Consider the following 16,912-nt stretch of genomic DNA (forward strand, 5'->3'; position numbering starts at 1 on the left):
GGGAAGGCACGGGGAGTGCCCCCTGGCCTCTGCATTAGGAGCAGGACACTCCTTTTCTGCTGTTAGGTAAAACGGGCATTATTGTGCCCCCCCCTTGGTGGAAGGGCCAATGGAGGCCCGGGTGGGCCCCCAGAGATCACGGGTCCCGGGAGGGGCCTGTCATTAAACCGGAGGGGGTGCGTGGTGCCCCCCTCCTGCCCTAAGTTGTTTTTGCTGGCTTTTGTCCCCCCTCGTGAGGGCCGGTTGTGGCCCTGGGGGGCCCCCAGTAATCACAGTCCCCAGAGGGGCCTGTCTATAAAAGAGAGGAGGTGCATGTCGTCCTCCTCTGACCTCAGAGTATAAGGAAGGCCCCTGTTTTGCGCATAGGAGCGCCGGGGGCTCCATTGTTCGCCTTCTAGGCACTGGAGGTGTCTTCATCCAACCAGGTACTGTTTAAAGGACCAATATAATTGCAATCCAAAGTTTGATGTTTTTACATATGTGTATGCAAATGTTCCTTTTATGGACATGCTTGCTAATATGTTTTTCTAACTTGCCATATGTTTTCTAATGTTCCTACTATGGGCATTTTATGATATTCTTATGACAAGTGCTGTGATGTAATAACGTGTTTTCCTGACTACTGCTTATGTTGCAGAATACTGAGCAACCTGTGTGTTATGTGTGACTACTGCTAGGTTGCAGAGTAACTAATGTGTAACGTTCTGACAACTGCTAAGGTAGCAGGATAGTACTGATATGTGATGTTTGGTCTGATAATTGCCTTGTGTACAATACAGTATATTTTCATATAATCTGGTGTTGTGTTTCCTTTGTGGTGGGGGTATTGCGTCACGTGTGTTGTGTGTGTTGTGCAAACGCTTTACACATTGCCTCTGGGTTAAGCCTGACTGCTCGTGCTAATCTACCAAGGGGGTGAGCAGGGGTTATCTTGGACGTGTAACTCCCTTGCCCTGACTAGAGTGGGTAAGTTCTGCCTGGCTGAGGTGCATACCCTAGCCAACCAGAAACCCCATTTCTAACAATGGTATATGCAAATTAGGCATAACTATAAATGGCTCTGACAACATACCTATAAGTCCCTAATATATGGTATGGCATGTAGGTTTAGGGACCCCGGGATAGATAGGGCACCCCTGGGTGATCTGCTGTGGTCTCTGGTGTCATTTTAAAGGCAGGCCTCCAAGTTAAAGTTAACCCCAAATTTGATGCTGAAATTAAAAGTACTTCCAAAGTCCTAAACTATTCACTTTTTACATATAAGACACCCCTAAGGTCTGCCCTAAGTGCCCTCAGGGTTGGGTGCAGTGTGACAATAAGTAAGAACTTTATGAAAGATGTTTTATATGCCCTGATGAGGTAAAAACAGTCAAATTTGCTTTCCCTATTGTAGTCAAAGGGCCCCATAGGGTAACAGGGAGAGACTTTATTTTTAAATAATAAAGTCTTATTTTTAATAGAGATGAGCTAAATATAGCAGGTTTGGAACCAAAGTAAATGTTATAATAAATCAAACAAGTTGCCAATGTTGATTTTAATTTACCTAGCACATGGAAAGAGTTTTATAACTCTTTCTGAAAGTTACCAAATTCAGCCGTGTAGTGCCCTTTCCTGATTGATCAGCCTCTGGCAGCCTGAGCCAGGCTGCCTTGATGAGGTGTGAAGAGGCCTGGGCTGAAACAAAGGTAGCATCTGGTAAGCAGAGAACTGCTACAGCAGATGGCAGAACAGGTTAGGGGAAGAGTAGCCAAACTGGTCTTCAAAGGAGGGAAAGCCAATTGCGACAGAACTGGACCTCCTCCATTTCCTCCAGCTTCAGACAGCTAGGAGCTCCCTGATTAGATTCGGAGAGGGGCTTGGAAGGGGTGTGTTAAGGGAAATCTAGCCACACCAGTGCGTGGACTCAGCCAGATCTAAACTCTAAGACTGAATGTTTTCCATCTTGTGTTTTTGAAGAATGTTGCTCTCTGTGATTGATTTTTGTCACACTTCCCAGGAAGTGGTCACTTATGAGGGTGGTGGCTTGCACTCTGTTGGACAGGAATACCCTCTGCTGCCCAACCCCAGGAACAAGGATACATTTGGTAGAGCTGTCCCACAAGTCAGATGCCTGCTGGAAAAAGACACTGGAAGAAGAAGGACTGCCCTGCTGGACCCCTGGCCTGCACCTGCACCCTGCACTCAAGATCTGCACCAGCTGCTTACTTTGGGCTTGATCAAGCAAAGTACTTTGCCTTGCTTCTGCAACTGCTGGTGCTGACCAGTGTCCAGTGGACACTTAAGGATTCTGACCAGGTGCATTCTAGGAACTGAAGTCTCAACTTCCAAGGAACAAGTCAGAGCCTCCGGAACCTTGGAGCAAGCTTGTGGACACTTTGAGGACTCAAAACGTATTTCTGGGAGAAGATCCAGAAGTTTGGAGAAGTTTGTAGCAACCCGGCCTGAATTTCAGGTTCATCCCCTAGACAATTTCAGGATTTGACCCGAGACTCATGGAAAACCAATCCAACAATGTTGCAATTAAATCGGCTTGCTGAGGAAGACCACCTGACGTCGGGAAAGCAAAGCTCCTGAAACGTTTCTAAGTGCGAAGGTAAAAGTTTGTCCAAGGCCTCCTGTGCAGTGTATCCAAGCAGGGGTCCATCGTGGTTGGCCTCAAATTTTGACCGTTCCCCGGTCAAGTGTGACCAGATGTCCCCCGGTAGGCGCTTTTGATTTTTAGGCACTAGAAAGCATTTTCTATCATGTACTCTTTAAAAATACATGTGTCCTAGTCCCAAAATTGGATTTTTGTCATTTTGGGGTGTCATTTTAAAGATACATTTTTTTCTATTTTTATAAATTGGTATTGGGTTTTTATTGTGTGTTGTATTTTACATATTTACTGTTTTGTTGATATTAAATGCTTTACACACCAGTCTCCTACATTAAGCCTAACTGCTCGTGGGAAAAGCTACCAAGAGTTGAGGAAAGATTAATTTATTGAGACCTTGACTGGACCTAGTGGGGGTTTGTGGTTTATTGCTCAGTGTAGGTACCTACCTGCCCTTCCCAATAATCCACTGTCCAAAAATGGATAAGAAAAGCCTAGAGTTTTTGGCATGATGAGTTTAAAAACAAAAATTGGAAGACTAATTTATTTAGGAAGGTGACATGTGATAATAGTTTGTTAAATTACAAGATCATTGATACTCTTTCCTTCACTGAAGGATTATGAAAACATTGCCCACTGTCAACCCGGGACAGAATCGTGTCAACAGCAAAATGTGAACCTTCAACCTTCAGAAGGGGAGTCAGAGACCACCAATGATTCTCCTCAAATTCTGTCTGCAATGTGTGTTCAGCTTGTTGACCCATCCAGCTGGGATAGGTGACATACACAATAGAATTACAGAAATTAAATCCAGCAATGGATCACAGAACAAGTCTCAATACAAAAGGGTCATCTGGCACAACTCTCTAGCCAGAGTCAGCCACTGGAATCCTAAGAGCAAAACTGGGAATCCTAAGAGCAAATCTGTTGCAGCAAAGTTTAGCACTCTGAATTAGCTGATTTAAGTAACAGTCTAGAACTATGCAACAACCTCAGCATATGGCAAGATGTCTAAAACGCCCACACCCATACATGGAAGAAGTCAAGTTCCAAAGGGCCAACATGGAAAAAGCACAGTTTGGAATAACATCACACTACATTGAGAATAGAAAGATGCCATCTAAGAGAGGACATATGCAGTCTCTCAAAAGCAAAAAATACTCCGCTGTCCCAGGGAGCTTGCCAACCAACCCCCGATGGAACATGTGTATTGCCAGAGTGAGAGTGTCAGTACTACCTTATCACAGCTGCTCTATAACTGGATCCCCTACCATCCGCTCAACAATGCTCTGTCTGCTATCACAGTATAGGACAAAAGATGATTTACATATGGCTGTTTCCTGTCTGAGAAGACAAGTTGGGCAAAACAAAAAGTTGATGGACCAAAATACTGACCTCAGTAATTACATTGGCTAAGGTTATCTCTGTATTCCACCCATCACTTTTCCAAGACATGTGGTCACTGCTCACTGTCCACAGAACTCAAGCTATACCTCACTGTTGAGACCTAACAGGACAAAACTGGTCAAAGATTTCTTATGTTACTGTTCAGAGGGGACCATCCCTGACAGGACAGTCTGAACTTTTCCTATTAAAGAAGACCAAACGCAGTTTGGTATGTTACAGGTTCTTGTCTGGAGTGACATGGTGGGCGAAAGAATGAAGGACTAGAATGCGGTTGGAGTAAAAACCGGTAGCTAAGATTAATTCAGGCATTCCCCCAACAGCTTTTTGCTTTCCTCTCTACAGTGTTTAAGTGGCCTGCTGCAACAAGGCCAGACACAAGAAAAGAAACAGCAATTTGTCATGCGGGAAGCCTGTATCACAAAAGCACCCTCAGATGCATTGGAGTACAAATGTGATTTGTATGCTGTGGGTCCTGAGTTACCCTCGTTGAATGTGACATAGGTGAACCCAATGGCACCATCAAATGCAAACTTACTAGGAGTGCGAACACAGGCATTGTCAGAGAATGTACAGCAGGGTAGCCTGTGCATAGATGATTACAGGAAAAAAAAAAAAAAGTCTCATCACATGTGCTGCTTCACAGGCATTCCGTTTGACACTGTCTGCAGGCAGGCAATGACAGGAAGAGCATTGTGGTACAGATTACTTATCCCTCTCTTTCATGGATGTGATGTATACTGATAGACAGTGTGTGTGTTTTTTCTGAATCTTATATTGCTGTGGGTGTTTCAATGAGCAGTTTAAGCCATAAAGGTAGAAGCTTCCTATAAGGCAATCAAGCAGTGGCCAAAGGTCTGGTCTAGTAGGTCTGTGTGTGTGTTTTGTTTATGTTTGTAGGCCTATTTGATGGTCTAGTGTCTCTTTGCTATCAATAGCCCTGATATCACCACAAACAATGCCTGTAACAAACATAAATATATGCAGTCTCTCATAGTTTGAGAAACACTTGTTCAAAACTACCCTATTTGCAAATGTGGTCCATTTTTTTAAACTATTTCTTTAGTTATTGGGGGACACTTTTATGTTGGCGCCCAGTCCGACCCTGGATGCTTCCCAGTAAGTTCTGATTGGGCACTCATGAAATAGTCAAGCTATCCATGGGTTGCCTATTGTGGCTGACATACCTCGAGATTTCATGAGTTTACTACTTACAAAGAAAATTATGAAGATATGAGGGCAAACTGCGCATTTTGCAAAATATTTTTTTCTACAAATTGGCTGAACAACTGTAGGTATGACATGTAATTGTGAATGGGCATGTAGGGTCCTCACCAGCCTGGGTACCCTTAAATGACCAGGCCACACACAGAGCTGTAAATCATACACCTTTATACTTCTGCGTGTACCTGTGAACTTCCACATTCTAAACCAAGCTTTCATTCCATTCCATTCTAGTGATTATGTCACACTTCTACAGAGTCCACTCAAAGCCAAAAGAGTGCCATTATAAAACGTTCAGGACACTACATCTCCCCCTCTGTTAAATGAAAAATTACAACTTTTATAAAATCACTAGACACATACATTTAGAAATATGTACAACAACATCTCTTTGATTAATCTGCTTGCCTCTTTGATCATGCGACCTGTTCAGGTTACTCAAAGCTGTGAGCTGTCAATTTCAGTATTAGAAACAGCTAAGGATAGTGAAGAAATAACAGCAGTCACTGAGGTTTAACCGTCAGTCTTTCTTTCACCCTTTTCAAGTTACAGACCGATGTGTAACAGGCCGTAAGTGAGAAGAGTCTCTGGTAACAGACTTCCCAGGGAGCTGAGCAATCAACTTGTGTCTTTTGGCAGACACCTCTTTGAATGGTTCATTGGACTTTCTTTTGGCCATGTTACATTTTCTTCTGTGCATGTTAAGCAATCTCCCAATCATTATTTTTAAATGTGATGTCCTTTGCATGTTTCCATTTGTCAGCGTAAGCTTTAATTTTCTGCTTCTTAACCAAGTCCCTTGTCTGAATCATGTTCTCACACTGGTCTCATTTGATGGTCCTTTGAGGTAACTTGCTTGTCATTGCTCTCTTAAACATCAAAATTGCAGGACTTTTGACTATAGTTAAGTGAAGTGTTGAACAATAAGCTTGTAGAGTAAAATTTAGTACTGTTTTCAAACTAAGCTTCTCAATAGTTGCATGGTGTACTGCTTTCTTTAGCATACTAATAAAATGCTCAACAAGTCCATTGATCTTCAGCCACAAAGATGTACTCTTTTGAGGCTTTATTTTCAGATGTTCTAGGAATTCTTTGAATTGTTTACTGTTAAAGGGTGGCCATTATCAGATTTCACAATGTCTAGAATGACCCAAATCGCAAAAATGACTTTAAGCTTTCCAATGATTAGTTTGTGGGTTGTAGAGGAGAGATCTTTAACTAAGGGGAACCATGAGTATTCATCAACAGTCACCATCAGGTGATGTCCATTGTCCAGTGAATGGAAGAAGTTAATGGCTATTCTCTCCCAGGCATGCTTAGGAAGTTCTGACATGTTCAGAGTATGTTGAGTAACATTGGTAGAAAGGCAGTTGCATATATCACAGACTATGAGTTCTTTTTCAGCTCTTTCATCTAAGTATGGAAACCAAACACTGTCTTGGAGAGCTATTTTTGTGGCAATGATACCACAATGTCCTTTGTGAGCCACTTCAATTACTTTCTCTTGTAAACTCTCCAGAATCAGGATTCTCCACCCTCGTAGTATGATTCCTTCTTGAGTTATGAAAAATGCATCCTTGACATTCTTGTACTTTTGATAGTCACAGTCATGGGTGAGAGGTAGTGTTGGTTCCATGGCTGATGTGCAAATATATCCTTCAACTTCAGCATGTCACGATCGTGATTTGTGGTGGTGATAATCTGGGCTAACAAAATGGCAGCTGGTGTGCTTGACTTGATGATTATATTACTGTAGGTCTTAGCTGTCTTTAATGGAGTTCCATGGCCTTATACAGGTACTCTCGAAAAGTAGTCAGCAGGATTCTGATCCTTACCTGGATGATGCACAATTGTATAATCATATTTTTGCAATTTGACTCCGCAGTGTTCAATACGAGGAGGAGGCATCTTGGCTTTTGGATTGCCAAAGATAGTCACTAGAGCTTGATGATCAGTTACCAATGTGAAAGGCTTTCCAATTCAGAATACATGGGAATGCCCACAAGCCCATACCACTTTATTTCTCAGGTTGTAAGTAAGCATGTTCTGTTTGGGACAAACTTATACAAGCATAGGCCACAATATGAAGTTAAGCATGTAGGTGTCCACTGTACTGTGCAAGGATAGTAATTAAAGTGCCCGGTCTAGCATCAACAACAACTTCTTTATAGTACTTTGGATTCAAGTAGGCCATTTCAGTAGCATTTGCAATGATGTGTTTGATCCTCTAGAAACTTCTCTCAAAATCTTGTGACCATTGAAAATAAAAAAAATTCTTGGTTAACTTGTGTAATGGAGCACTAACAGTGGCAAAGTCTTGTATGTATCTTGAACAATAACTGGCCATACCAAGAAAAGGATGTACCATTGAAACATCTTGTGGGCTATCACCATTTGACAGAGCTTGCACTTTTGTAGAATCAGGTGTCATACCCCCATCTGAAAAGATATGGCCAAAGAATTTCAGTTTTGTCTTGTTGAATTCACACTTGTCATCATTCAAAGTCAATCGTGCATCACTGAGTGAACAACATCAATGTATGAAAACTCTATTGTGCTCCTTCTGTATAGTTCCAAAAACGAATATATCATCCTATAGCTGAACACATCCACACCAGCATGTATCATATGTTGTATAATGCATTGAAGATGTTCTGTAGTCAGTGACACACCAAAACTGTCTTTTGTATCAAAACAAATCTGATATGTGTAGAAAGGGTTGCAGTGTAGCTGAAACTCTCTTAACATTCCAACTGATGATAACCTTTATCTAAATCAAGGCGAGAAATGATCCACGCACCATTCAATTACATTATCATGTCAGCAATGTGTGGTTGTCGTTCTCATTCAATTGCCTTCTTTACCTGAAGCATGTCAATGCAGATATGCACAACTTCTTCACTGTCCTTTTTAGGCACCACCACTATGAGAGAAACCCATGGAGTTGGACCAGTGGAACACTCAATAATGTCATGTTTAAGTAGCAACTCAAGTTCTTTTTCAACAGCTTCTTGTAAAGGAAAAGCAATTTGTTTATGTCTTTGAGCAACTGGACAGACATCTTCATTAAAATGCAGTTTTACTTTCATAGTCTTAAGCTTTCTGGAAACATGAAACAACGAAGGAAATTTACTTACTGGTTCATGATGAGCATTCATGTTATTGACAGAAATCAGTCCCATATCAGCAGCCGTATTGAAGCTGAGTAAAGAGGCACTTGACGCTCTACCTTGAAGCACATGGATCAGTGCTTGTACCTTTGTTTCCTTATGTTTCACTGCTACAATTGAACCTTGACTTTAAATGGGTGGTGATGCAGCACAAGTATACACTTTGGTCTTCGATGGCATAAGCCACTGGCATGGGTTCATTTTAGTACCTTGCTCAGGCACATATATTTCAGTTTAGCTTGGGCATGTAGCCTGTGCCCTTTTACCTAGATAGTATATTCTATTCTCATTTATTCATTTTAGATTAGCTTGCTTTTCAGCAAGGATGATTTCTTTTTTATTACTCTGCAAGACCATCCTTCTTATTATTATACACAACATTTCTCATTGTGTTCTTAACCTAAGGTTGACAGAGAATAGTACTATACTAACACTAGATAATGTTTGGTATTGTCACCACAAGAGCATGCACATGGTCTAGCACATGCCCACGTCAAGCCTATTTCACAGAACAAAAACAGGCTTTTCTATAAAGCACCATGTAGGCTAAGTGGGGGTTAAGAGGGGTCCTTCTGTCCAGAATGTCCCTCTATGCTGCATGCCATGTTTCATCACGTCCTCAGCCTTGTTTCTGCAAGCCAGCTAAGGAGATAAAGGACAGACCTTCATTCTAAGGTAATGGGGTGGGTGCTCCTCTCACAGACTGAGTATGGACAGATGGGGCTATCACCGCTGTGCTCTCACTAGAAGCTAGATGCTGGGCTTTAGATAGGAATTCTAACTACATGTTCATTGCAACATGGTGGGATTGTTAATCTTTTTCTCAGTGACAGTCACAATCCTAGGTTTATTATGCCTCATATTCCTAATAATTGCAGCTCATACATTTTGTCAAGTCTTTTCATAAATGTATTGAAAACCATCCTGCATCTTCTAAAGTACCTGTGTGTGTGTATGAGACTTTTTGCTAATGAGATAATGGGGTAAGGTCTGTTCACTGCAACTTCCGTGAGAGGTCACTAGAATGCCATGTGATAGGCTACCACAATCCACCTTTCCTTCTTGGGTTGGGTGAGGTGCAGCTAGGAAGCCAATAGGGTTAGGCCGGCAGTCACCAACTGGTGTAGTAATTACCCAGTCACCCATAAGCAGTGCTGCTGCCTACCTGAATCCAGCAGTCTTGTTAGAACAAGAGTCCTATGACATGGCACCACCAATGATGTTTAGGCACTAGAGCGCAGATTTAGGAGCCCCTAGCAACACCAGAGGGTCACTTTTTTGTGACGTTCCAGTGGCGCTAACCATTGCTCCATGTTTACAAGGAGGTATAGTGCCACTTTACGCCTCCTCATAAATATGGCCCCCTCCGAGGCATTTTTCTGCATCAGAGGGGCGTGCAACGGTTGTTTCAGTACCCGTTCCACCGCAACACCCATTGCTTTTGACGCTGCCCCTGATTTTTGAGTAATCGTAAATCTGTGGCAATGCCAAAAACTAACACCTTGGGGTGGCGTTAGCATTGCAAAAATGTGGAGGAATGTTTTCATTACTCCTCGTTCTTTGCTTTTTCTATGTATGCTGCATTTTGCATCACACACAGAAGAAGCAAAATGGCATGGATGAATGCTTATGTGCAAGAAATTGTCCCATCCTGCACATAAACAATGATTTCCAAAATGACGCACACATAAAAGTGCCAAATCGCCATTATAGATTGTTTATATGCAGTAAGAGACACCTTCCTTTACATAAAAAATCTATCCCCTCAATGCAGACACCCTTGCACTATGCTGCAAGATTGCCTGTGTTGGTGCAGTTAGCTTAATTCAGCGCTGGCACGGGGAAAACTTAGGGGTCTGCTGTATTCCTGTAAATGTGTCGCATTCCTGTGTTTTAAAAGTGGTACAGCGCTGCTATTTTTGGCACAGCACTGCACTGTGCTACTTTGTCATAAATCAGCGCCTAATTATACAGTATATGCATCTCTGGTTCACACACTCTAAAACGTCCCTAAGTGCAATTATAGAAAGATGTATGTGGTCTTAGAGAAAATCGTCCTCAGCTGAATAGAGAGTATCTATCCAGACTGTAGGTTTTTCAACCTTGAATCTTAAAAGGATTTACCCCATTAGTGTTCCTACCTATTCTTTAACATGCTGCAACCAGTAAATATCTGAGAAGACTGTAGACAACCAGTCACACAGTTTCTTTTAGTTAATGGCTTAATAAATTAGGGTGGGGAAGTTACATTTGTCGTCGAATCTCATGACACATGCATATTCTTGGGGTACCTTTCCTAAAGTAAATGCAGACTCCAACACATTCCACACAGAATTGCTAACGTACTAACTAAACCTCATATATAGAGTACTTTACTAAGGAAAGAACTAAGCAATCCCAAGAGAGCTCTATGCAATGCTGGGATTAACAAAAATAAATAAAGATAGGAGAAGTCAGAGAGCAGAATCTCTGCAACTGGAGACCTAAAAAAAAAGATATAATATCAGAAATAGAGACAATTTTAAAACTCCTGATAGATACCAATATACTGATAATTGTCTATCTCGTTCCTTTCAGGACACACTGGATAAATGGAGTGACAGAGTGGAATGGCCAGAACACTGACATGACTACGTGAAGCCGAAAAAAGATTTGCAATATTCCTCAGAAACGTATGTTAAAAAGAAGGAAAAAGCTCCTCAACAAAAGCCCCTACTTAATTAAAAGAAGGTGTCAGCGATATCAATAAAAAATGCCACACACATTGGAAATGTTGTTGAAGAACAGGACGTGGCTAACGACTCTGCTACACAAGATTGCCCCCAAGGCATTGTCATGTGGATGACAACCTCAATCTTCATTTAGCCAGGGTGGATCACGTTGTGTTAGGATTCACTGCCCAAGGCTACAAATGTAATTTTAAGAAAACAAAAAATGCATTTTTCAGTGTCCTATTTCTAGGATGTGAAGTATCAGGTGAAGGCAAAAGCCGAGCTCCACACTTTCTAGAAAAATGCACTCAATTACAACCTCCCAACACCACCAAGACACTGCAGTCATTGCTGGGTTTCTTCACCGTTGGCAGAAAATACATTCCAGATTCTGCACAACTCATAAAACGTTTATATGATCTGATTTGTCCTCACTTTCCATGTAAACATTGAACACCAGAACACACATGCATTCTCAGAGAACTGCAACAGGGCATGTTAGAAGCACAACACTTACACACGCATGATAATAAAACAAATTTGGTCATGAGAATAATTGTTGGTACCTTTGGGTTTACCTATGTCACATTCAACGAGGGTAACACAGTACCCATAGCATGCAAATCACATTTGTACTCCATTGCAGACCAATGTTTTACACCAACAGAAAAAATACTGACTGCTGTTCAGATGGCTGTCATTAAGGAGAGGTTGCTTGCCCAAGGGAAATGCATTATTGTTATTACCCCGGTGACTGCCCTTGAGGCGGTCATTAAAGTTAGTGTTCCAAATGCTAAAGCATTTCATTCATGTTGAATTCAATGGACAACTTCCCTGACTTCCATTGTTGTTGATTATGTTTTTGAGTCAAAACTACAGACTCAAGAGTTCCTCCAATATGAGATTGAATTCCCTGCACCCACTAGCATCTTACCTCTTGACCAATACAGAGTCATCATTTATATTAATGGTTCAGCACAACCAGCTGTAGGTACCGAACATCAATGCACCGCTGCTTGAGAAGCTGTTAGTGGGGTAAGTAAGCCTGATACATTCTACCCTGAAAACACCTACATGCAGACCCTAGGGGGCTATACTGCTCAGCTTGCCAAGCTTAAAACTCTTGTCCTGGCACTGGACAATGTGGGTCCTGAACATCCAACTCTGATTGTGTGTAATTCGAATTACTGTGTCTAGTCCTACAATGATTACTTCCATCATTGGCACCTGAACAGGTTCAAAGATTCCAAAAGGAACACCATTAAACATGAAAACGTGTGGGGGAGGGTAACTGATCTTAAGGACAGACTACCAAGAGCTCATTTAGTACATACATTGCGCCACCAATGTGTAGAAGTACACTGTAGGAAACATTTCGGCTGATGAAGCTGCTAAATCTGTAGTAACTATAGTTTTTGTTGCCGTTATTCGTTCTTATACAAGATTGGATGATGAGACGTGAGCTGCTGTGAAACTGATGTCAAGCCTTTACCAAAAGCTTATCCTGCTAAATACACCTATCACCTCAGTGCCCAAAACATTGCATTTGCAGCAATTCCAGGGGTGGGAGATCAAGTGATCTCCAACCAACCTCAGAGATCAGATCTTATTGGAGCAGTGCATGAGGGTGTTGCATCTGCTCATGCAGGTGAGGTGGCTACTATTTCCATGCTGCACAAATGCTATTGGAAGCTTGGTCTATAAGAGCAGGCCAAATAGTTTGTCCTTTGCTTTGACATTTGCCAAGAAATTAAAGGGTCCACCATCAAATGTCCACTGCTGACACCCCTCCTGGTGTCCAACAAACCACTACAATGTGTGTACCTGGATCACTGTGGTCCCTAACAACCTCCTGGTGCATACACACATATTTTATTCACTATTGACATATGTTCTAGATTCCTGTTGGTATGGTCATAATGATCTGCTGACGCCCGAACTGTTATTAAAGATTTGCAAGTCTTTATCAGGACATTTGCGGTTGCAGCATTCCACTCGAACAAGGGCCCTGCTTTTGCCTCCAAGGCATTCAGAGACACCATGGGAACAATGGGTGTTCAACTCCATAACTCCTCCCCGTATCACCCAGAGGGTAATTCTGTTGTGGAGAGGAAGAACTGAGACATAAATAACCTGCCCAGGAGGTCCTTGAGAGGAGGCATCCCTTATGAGGTCCTATTTGGCATACCTATGTATGTCCCAGATCTTGATGGCCCTGGTGCGGTGGCGGCAGAAACCCTGTTTGATATAAATGAACATGTTGCTGTTTTACAGGAAGTACAACAGTTCCTTGATGAAAACTCATCTGCCTATGCCCCCACCTTGGGAATGAGGGATTTGCTGACAATATCAACAGGCTGGATTCCTTAAGTTGGGGATCTGGTTTAAGAAAAGATTGCGGTCAAAAAGGAGTTTGGCCCACTCTAAAGAGCACTGGTTCCAGTCCTTAGAATACATGGTACCAGAACTCTGTAATGGTAATTCGACCATCGCTGCCTGGTTCCAAAGAAAAACGCTTTATTTCAATTGACAATGTCAAGTTGCACCATGTAGCCGATCCTGCACAGCAGACCATGAGGATTACTGGGTATTCCTCTCTCACTACCCCACAGGAAATACCTCTTTGAGCACTCAACAATGCTTTTGCAAGTACTAATGCTATAATTGTCTTCCTAAACTTAAACAGTGGACAATGAGCTTCTGTTAATTCCTGTCACCACTTCAATGACAAGACAAACTGTGGATCTATGCTATTCCAATTCAACACAAATGGATGACATCATTTATTATGAACCACCATCATTGTGTCCATCTACCAGTTCTGGATAGGCTTCTGTTTTGGCACGGACTGCTTCTGGTTACTTCATCGACATAGATGGCTTTTTATCAAATTCCCCTGCTTCTGCAACTGCACCAGTATCAAAGGCATGTAAGTTGTATGACTGGCTTAAAAATAACTCTTTGGTTCGTACATGGTACTATCTATGGATATAATTGAAATTGCTTACCTTTCTGCTCTGGATTGGTTTCATCATTGTTTTCGTTCTATTGATAAATGGTCATTGTCCTCCTGAACTCTCTGCTTTTTGAGCTGGTGGATGAGATTCTGACACCTTACCTTTCTTCCCATAAGGTCCGAAGAGACTTGTACCTGGTGAACATTTCAGCTATTCCGGTTCGAGATAGGATGGGATAAAGTTCCATTTGATATATTTGGCCCGACAGGGATCATTCAAATTTCCTATGTGTTTAAAGCTTCTATGTTAGGGTTTGTGCACAGCAAAGAGCATGTCTCCTCTCACTGCACTAGTGGGTTCTGTAATAGCTCCCTTTTAAACTTACTATTTAAAGCCTTTCTTGTTATCTCACCTTCCCCCCCCCCCCTAGGCTTCTGTGTATGTTGTTTAATGTGCTGTTTTGTTTACACATTGGGCCTTGCTTTTTCCAAGGCTTCTTTAAAACACTCCTCTCTAGGCCATGTGTTAATTTAACTCATTTGCATAATAACTGAAACTCTGCACACCTTTCAAGAACATGTGCAGCATGTGAGGACCACACCCAGCTCTTCAAACCACACCCAGCTCTGCACACCTTTCAAGAACATGTGCAGCATGTGAGGACCACACCCAGCCCTGTCTATAAAAGGCAGCCCTCGAGCCTCACCCAGTGCTTGTGCTCGTCTACCTCCCGCTTACCTGAGGACAGATCCCTCGGCGCTGGCACTCCTGCTCTCTACAGACTTTCATTGGCTTCAATGGGCGCAGCTGCTGGCTCTTCTTTCTTCCGGTTTCCGGTTCCTCCTTGCCTCAGCCTCTCTCCTACAAGCAACCTGCAAAAGAGAAAGAAGACAAGGTTAGACTGATCAGTATCTCTTGCCAGCAACAAGTAAGTGCAAAACTTTTATTACCTGAAAGAACTTTGACAACAATTTCTGGATTCGTGTATAGACAATTTGAAACAAGATACCTTCCACGAACATTGTGATTCAAACTCTTTGTTACAACAATACTTTGCGGAACTTTGTGAAGCAAACATTTTTTTATGGAACTTTTAAGAATCGAACCGTGGAAACCATTAACAGCAAGGCAAATAGTAAATCAAGGACTTGCACAAATTACATGCTGTATTTTGACGTAAAAGTACAGTATTTGTTTTATAAAAGATTCTGGAAATATGGGAAAAGTGAGTCTGCTATTGGCAATTTAGGCTTTAGTTATATTAAGATGAATGTTTGATATTGATAATTCTGATAACGGTATTTGTTTAATGTTTTAGAAGCTTTAGAGTAATAGAAAGCACATCCCAGAGCAGTAACACATTCCAAACCTGGAAACTAGAGACCAGGATCCAAGAGGTACTTTTAGAAGAAAATTTCTAATAAATAAAGGGATAGTCAGGAACCCAGTTAGGAATAGGATGTACTTATCTGTTCTTTGTTTATGTTTCATTAGGCACCAGTTTCTACCGAAGTCAGAGAGGGCCGCAGATTTGTGCAGCACTTCAACAGTGGAAACGCAAGAACACTGTAGTCTCTTTATTTTATTTTATCCACTTCCCCCCTTCCCTTGAGCTTCTGTTCTTAGTGCACTGTTTTAAAAACTAGTGTGCTGGAACAAGCAGTTTCAGGGTGGGGTCGGATTGTCTTCAACCTCCATCAGAACTGAACAAGGACTCAGGTGAGCTGGGCTTTGACAGAAGTACAAGCCTTAAATAAAAAAAAAAAATTCAGTTCTGGTGGACGATGAATATCGGGGAAGAAATAGAGGGCATTGACGTCACGGATATGGTGCAGGCCCTAAATGAGGACTTGGCTCATAATGAATCAGTGTCTGGCATCTTGCAACATATGCAAGAGGAAATAGAGAGATTAAAGATGGAGAATACCTCTTTAAAACAGGATTTAAGCAGGTATAAATTTAGGGTATCTCAGTGGAACACAGCTTTTACGCCTTTGTTTAAAACCTCCTCATAGACAGGGGCGCCATCAAAACATACAACTTTGCCTCCCCCAGTTGAGGTCACTGTTAATGTTCCTAATGCTGTGCCCTTAGCAGCACCTGAACGTTTTCATGGAGATAGTAACAAATTCCATGTTTTTATCAATCAATGTCAATTACACTTCGTTTGTAAGCCACAACAGTTCCCTACTGATGCTACGAAAGTGGCATTCGTCTTGTCTTATTTGGGTGGCACAGCAGCCAATTGGTCAATTCCTTTCGTGGAGAGAGATGATCCCATCCTCCATAATTGGAATCAATTTAAACGTATCATGACCAGCCTTTTTGCAAAACACACTTTCATGCAGGCAAGTGATAATGAGCTTTTAAATCTTAAACAAGGTAACAAGGTTTTATTGACCAATCTCACTAGTTTTAATCGTTTACTCACCGAGACACACTGGCCAGAAGAAAAGCGTGTCTCCCTTTTCTATAAAGGTTTGAGAGACGAGTTAAAAGACGCGCTGGCTCATATCGTTGATTTGCCAGAAGACTATTCGGACTTTGTAGATTTAGTTGTGAAATTAGAACATAGACTAGGAGAAAGAAAGGGAGATAAATACAAACTGGAATCACGGTTAACTTGTATTAGACACGAGAAGAAAGACCCAGATAATAAGCCGTGGAGGATTCCCCGGTTTCCCTTTTCTGACCGCGGCTTTACCGCTGCGGTCAGAATTGCCCCTAAAGCACCGCCAGCCTGTTGGCGGTGCTTCCTCCGTCCCCGGCCCTGGCGGTCCATGACCGCCAGGGTCAGAATGAGGCCCACAGTCCCTTTTAAATACCAACTTCTACAAACACTTTGGAGAATTG

The sequence above is a fragment of the Pleurodeles waltl genome, chromosome 4_2, assembly GCF_031143425.1.
Source record: "Pleurodeles waltl isolate 20211129_DDA chromosome 4_2, aPleWal1.hap1.20221129, whole genome shotgun sequence".
Classification (NCBI taxonomy): Eukaryota; Metazoa; Chordata; class Amphibia; order Caudata; family Salamandridae; genus Pleurodeles; species Pleurodeles waltl.